Consider the following 6365-nt stretch of genomic DNA (forward strand, 5'->3'; position numbering starts at 1 on the left):
TATAATTACACCAAAAAGAATATAATTACTTTTTATAAATAAATTTTTTATCATATAATAATGAATATTATTAGTAGTAATTATTATTTATCATATTTATTAATTATTTCTTGTAATTATAAGTAATTTATTAATATAAAAAAATAATTTAAAGACATAAAAATTATACAATTAATAAATTAAAAAAAATATAATCTAAATAAAAAATAAAATAAAATCAATTGTCAACCAATAAAAAAATTATTTTAAAGCTGATACACTCTATATCTAATAAATAATCTATCAGTTTTAAATTACAATTTTAATAATATCAAATAAATTAATTAAATTATTTAAATTTTTGTTAATTATTAGTTGTATTCTGTACATGAGATTTGATTAGTTGTAATAATTTAATTAGTCAATATTATACAAAAAATGCTAATTATGTCTTAGAAGTTTAAAGAGGTAAGTGTCGATGGATTCCCTCATTGTCTAAAAGCAGCCACGTAAGCCAAAAGCATCAATGGCACGCTTCTCACTTTTTTTTTTAATAAATATGCATGTGAAATATTCTTGTAAAGATACATACAAATCATCATGCCATTTTGTTTTTTTCAAAAAAATTACTTAAAATAAAATAATTAAATATATTTATATAATTGAATGCTTATCATTATATCACAAACTTAAATACTTAATAAATATACAATTCTAATTTTTTTTTATATTGAAACAACTCAGGCTCCATGTATAGAAAATATTTAGACATTAAATTCTCACTATTCAATGCCAATTAATTCCCAACACTTATCAGATATTTAAATTCATGATATTTGCTTTAATACTAATTATAGGATCAAATACTTACCATCATGCCAAAAGTTTAGGCTGTTAGTAGGTGTACAACTTTAACTTCTTATAACATAATAACTTAAATACTATAAATTGAAATTTTAATAATATTTTTTTAAATGATGAAATTTGAATCTCATGTTAAAATTGAGACGATAGACGACTAAACTGTCTTCCTCGTTTTCCTTTGCCCATGAGTATTCATATGTTTCTCTAATAAAATTTTGAAGAAAGGATTAAAATGATTACAACTTTCTTTTAAAGGTGTTTGAATTATTACTCAAAATCTTAATGGGATTTTGAGATAGATATTTTTTCAATTTGAATGAGAGAAATATTCCTTAATAGGATAGAGGAATATTTCCTATATAAAGTATAACTCTTATTTTAGTGTTATTCATAAATCGAGTGAGATTCCTAATCAGATTATGATTGAGGGAATTAACACTATAAATAGGAGAATGGTGGAAAGTGTTATTTGGCTTTCAGCTCATGGAGTGAGACTGTTGCTCATTGTAGCCCATTGTAGAGAGGGGCCTTGCCAATTACTGCGGATTTGGCACTGCTCATTGATGAGGGGTTTTTACCCATTGCAATAGAGAGAGGTTTCGGCCTAAGATGGAAAAATGATATAGAATTCAAGAGGAATGGATTATTGTCTATTAGTGAGTCGGCTTTTGTCCATATAATTGAATGCACTTTTTTTGGTGTAATATTGTAATAATAAATATATTGAGTTATGTCTAGAGGAGACTGAGAGGGACTAACTAATATATTTACTATAAGCAGTTTGATATTGTATAGGTTTTCTTGGGTGTAATTGGATTTATAAGTAGTATAGTTATGGGCTTGTAATGATGATTTATTATTGTTGATAGTGGAAAATGACATGTAGATGTAGCCCTATGTTGAAAGGATGAATAATGTAAATATTGGTATTTTGTATGTTTGTTTTATTTCTTTGCAGTTTACATACTTTCACAGTATACAACAAATTGGTATCAGAGCATGAGATATCTGAGTGAATTTGATTGAAGGTGGAGCTGTTGCGATATGTAAAAATTTGCACATGCAACAATGGAGGTGGTGGAGAGTTGAAATTAAGGTGGAGTTCTTGATGCAAAATCAAGAATATGACATGAAATTTTTTTGAAGAAATAAGCAAGTTACACCCAAGATAAAAATTGGAGAGATTGATGATTTAAAGGGGGTTCAAGCTCAAGCACAAATATGTGATGATTGAAGGCACCCAAGAATTTGAGGAATGCAATGGTTGATGGATTTTGAGTCAATGTGGAGATTGTTAGAATTATGACTCAAAATTATAATGAGGTTTGGAAATAAATCTTTTCATAATTTAAGTGGGAAAAATATTATTTAATACGATAGAGGAATATTTTCTATATAAAGTACAACTCTTATTTTAGTGTTATTTATAAATTGAGTGAAACTCCTAATCAGATTATGATTTAGGAAATTAACACTATAAATAGGAGAATGGTGAGAATGGTTATTTGGCTTTTCAGCTCATGGAGTGAGGCTGTCGCCAATTGTAGAGAGGGGCCTTGCCAATTACTGCGGATTTGACACTGCTCATTGATGAGGGGTTTTTGCCTATTGTAGTAGAGAGAGGCTTCAACCTAAAGTGGAGAAATGACATAGAATTCAAGAGGAAATTATTCTTGTCCATTGGTGAAAGTATTTTTGCCCATATAGTTGAAAGCACCATTTGTGATGTAGTGTTGTAATAGTAAATATATTGTATTATGTTTAGAGAAGACTGAGAGAGAATAACTAATATATTTACTATAAGTAGTTTGATGTTATATAGGTTTAAGGTTCTCTTGGGTGTAATTGGGTTTATGAATAGTATACTTATGAGCTTGTAATGATAATTTATTATTGTTAATAGTGAAAAAATGGCATGTTTGTGGATATAGTCCTATGTTGAAAGGATGAACCACGTAAATATTGGTGTTTTATATGCTTACTTTATTTTTTTACAGTTTACATGCTTTCGCATTGCACAACAAAAGGATCACGTCTTTCTTGTAAATTTTTATATGAAATTTTTAACTCAATAATATTAATTTTTTTAAATTATGAGATTTTAAGTTTAAATTTTAAAATAAATTATACTTAATCTTGTTTATTTTATAGAAAATATTTTATTAAAAATATTTTTTACACTTTATAATATTTAGGGCTTTTAAAAAAATTGATAAATTAAAAAAAATTTTTTTAATTAAAGAGAAAATTAAATTATTTTTATTTTTTAGACTCTAATAATTTTATTTAAATGTAAAAAAAAATATATAAATAAATTATGTAAACATATATTATTAATTTGATACTATAATTAAATAATAAAAAATATTGTTATACAGTTTTTTTTTATTTGTTCATTTCATCTTGTCGTTTTCTTTAAATTATTGCTTCGTTTCCTCAAAAAGGACAAAGGCTTAAATCACAATCATTTATCTATTACAACAGAATATTAATCAGAATATCGTGTACTCCATTATTTAATATTCTCGAAAGTTTTTGTCTCAGCAAGATAAATTCAAAGTAGTGACATACAAGTTTGTCCACGTTACTGAATAATGTACTAAGCCATACCTAATATAATTTTTGAGTTTATATGAAAATAAATTTAATAATTTTTAAATTAAATATTTATATTAAAATATATATATATATAATAAATACATGAAACTAAATATAAGTATTTAATTATTTTAATAGTTGTTTAACTCATCTCTAACCAGTTCGAGTTTTTTATATTTACAACCATTACTAATTTATAATTTAACATATATTAATTTATTGAGTTAATTTCTGCTCTAAAACTTTTTGAAATATATGAATTTAATTAATTATTTTGTGTGATTAATTGCTAACTGTTGTTGAATTTTTTTACTTGTGAAGTTAACGTTGATATTAATAATTACAATTGCAAGTGTTAAAAAAAAAATATATATTTTAAAAATTATGAAAACTTTAAATGGAAGATTAATTATATTTTTTATTGTATATATTGTGATAAATATATTTAATAGCATTGATAATAAAGTAATTATGAAAGTTGAGGATAATTATAAATTTAAAATTATTGTTACAATTTAATATTTTTGAAATTATTTTTTTATTTAATTAATATACATATTAAAAATTTACATTCAATGTTTTATTTTTTCTTTTTCAATAAATAGTTTATTGTATATATAATTTTTTTTTACCCACTAATTTATTTATTTATTTATTTTTTGGACTCCATCACTACTTTGGAGTCTTACATTAATTTTAAGAGCGACTGAAAAAAATCGAAGGCGAGAAAAAGAAAACATTGTACATAAACGACATGTAGTCTCAACATTGAACAAAATATATTTATAAGATAAAATAAAATGTAAAATTCAAAAACTAACCGCCTTTTTTTAATTTTCTTTTTTATTTTAACTTTTTGAGGTGATCATCTTTCATCCATAAGTACTTTTTTTTTATTATAAAATTTCAATAATTTTTAAGTTTGTATCATTTTAGAACATATTTATATTTATTCTGATTTATTCTTATTGATAAATTTGAGTTTTTTTTTTCTCATTTTAGATAATTTAGTGTCTCTTCTTTTGTTAGAATTTAGTATTTTCTCTTTGTGAAGATTTACTATTTTATTCATTGCGATAATTTATTTTTCTTTTTTATCATTATTTTGGTATAAGTGCATCGATAAAAAGTTTAGATTTTCTCTTTATAAATATATTAAAATTTAATGATTTCTAAATCAGGTTTGTATAAAAATTATGGAGTCAAAAGATATTGATTTCTAGTGAGTGAAGCGTGATTTCTACTAAATGATTAAATCAAATACTCTGTCAATAATATTAAGTTATTTAAATTAAAATTAATTATATTATATAAAAATAAGTGACTTATATGAAATTATAATAGTGTGAAATTTTATATTTTATATTTATATTCCATCTCCATTTAAAGAAAGTTCTATATTTTATTTTCTAAAAAAAATTGCTTGATAATTAAATTTAATTTCAATATGCATAAATTATTTAAATTTATAGAAATTTATGTTTATTATTTTAATATTTAATTATTATAATATTTTTTGATTTTTTAAAATATTATTTCTTATAAAGAGTAAAATGTATGAACAATTATATTTAAAAATTATATATTTAAATAATTAAAAATATTTTTAAAATAGTAACTATTGCACTTTATTTTTATTAATTTTTTAAACTTTAGATCATAAAAATGAATATCTGAATTTCACTTTATTGTGAAACATAACTACAACTACAAATTTAATTTGTGCTTCAAATTTATAGAAAAATAAAATTAATTAAATTATCGATTATTATTTAATATTTACATTTTATTTATTGCAACATCCTCAAAATGATACAGTCAAATTTGGAGCCACTTTTTTTTTTTTTCCTAGATTTCCACGCACGCACCGTGTGAAAATCTTCGAAAATCAAAATGCCACGTGTTGAAGGAATAATGCGAGTAGAAAAGTAGAGGAGGACCGCGAATGCGAGTATCCCGCCGGTGATACACAGTGGAAGTTTGACTTACAAGTGGCAATAAAAAAAAGGGGGCAGATGAGAACGGATAAATCACTTCTAGTGGACGACCCATGCGTAGTGCGCACTCTTGGTGATTATAGGCTATGGAGTACGCGTCCCAGAGGGCCAGGGAATCATTTTAAAGCTCAAAATGCGCTTCTCACTGTAGCGTTCCCCCACGATTACGCCATCTCATCAGAATATCACCATGTGAGGATTATTTTCCGCTTGCCCTTTTTTTGGGTAATTTATTATTAATATCTAAAATAAATTAATATTTAATATCTAAATATTATATTTATTTATAATTTCATCAATCAATTTTATAATTATTTACCTTTTTTTTTTCACCTTTTTCCTTTGTTTCTATTTTTTTTATATCTCTTAATCCTTAATTATGCACCAAAAATTAACAAAAATTATGCAAAAAAAATAAAAGAAAATAAATCTATTTTCCTTAATATTTGGATGAATTATTAAAATATGAAAGAAATATAATAAAATGGTGAAAAATATTTATTGTAATTTTATTTATTTTTATATTAATATTTATTTACTTATATACCCTTATTTAATATAAGGGTTGGTTTTGCCTTTTAGATTTAATTAATGTTTTTAGCTAATATCATTGCAAAGATAGAGATATAACATACCATGAAGATCAATTCATATTACTAAAAAAATCTCACATTTATAGTGTTGTTTTCTACATGCACTTTTCTTTTACCATGTGAATCAACTTGACTCTTTGCTATAACTCAAGTGGTGCCTTTTCTATAGCAAAGATGAACAAAAAAAATAAAAGAAGTGAGAGGCATGATTTTCCTATTAAAGTAATTGAAGGGCATTGGAATAATTTTTACATAAATAACAATAATTTTTTTTCTATTCTCTTCTAATTTGAATAGAATTTTTTTTGAGCAGATGTAATGAAGTGAGAAGTGC

Source organism: Hevea brasiliensis, chromosome 7, assembly GCF_030052815.1.
Source record: "Hevea brasiliensis isolate MT/VB/25A 57/8 chromosome 7, ASM3005281v1, whole genome shotgun sequence".
Classification (NCBI taxonomy): Eukaryota; Viridiplantae; Streptophyta; class Magnoliopsida; order Malpighiales; family Euphorbiaceae; genus Hevea; species Hevea brasiliensis.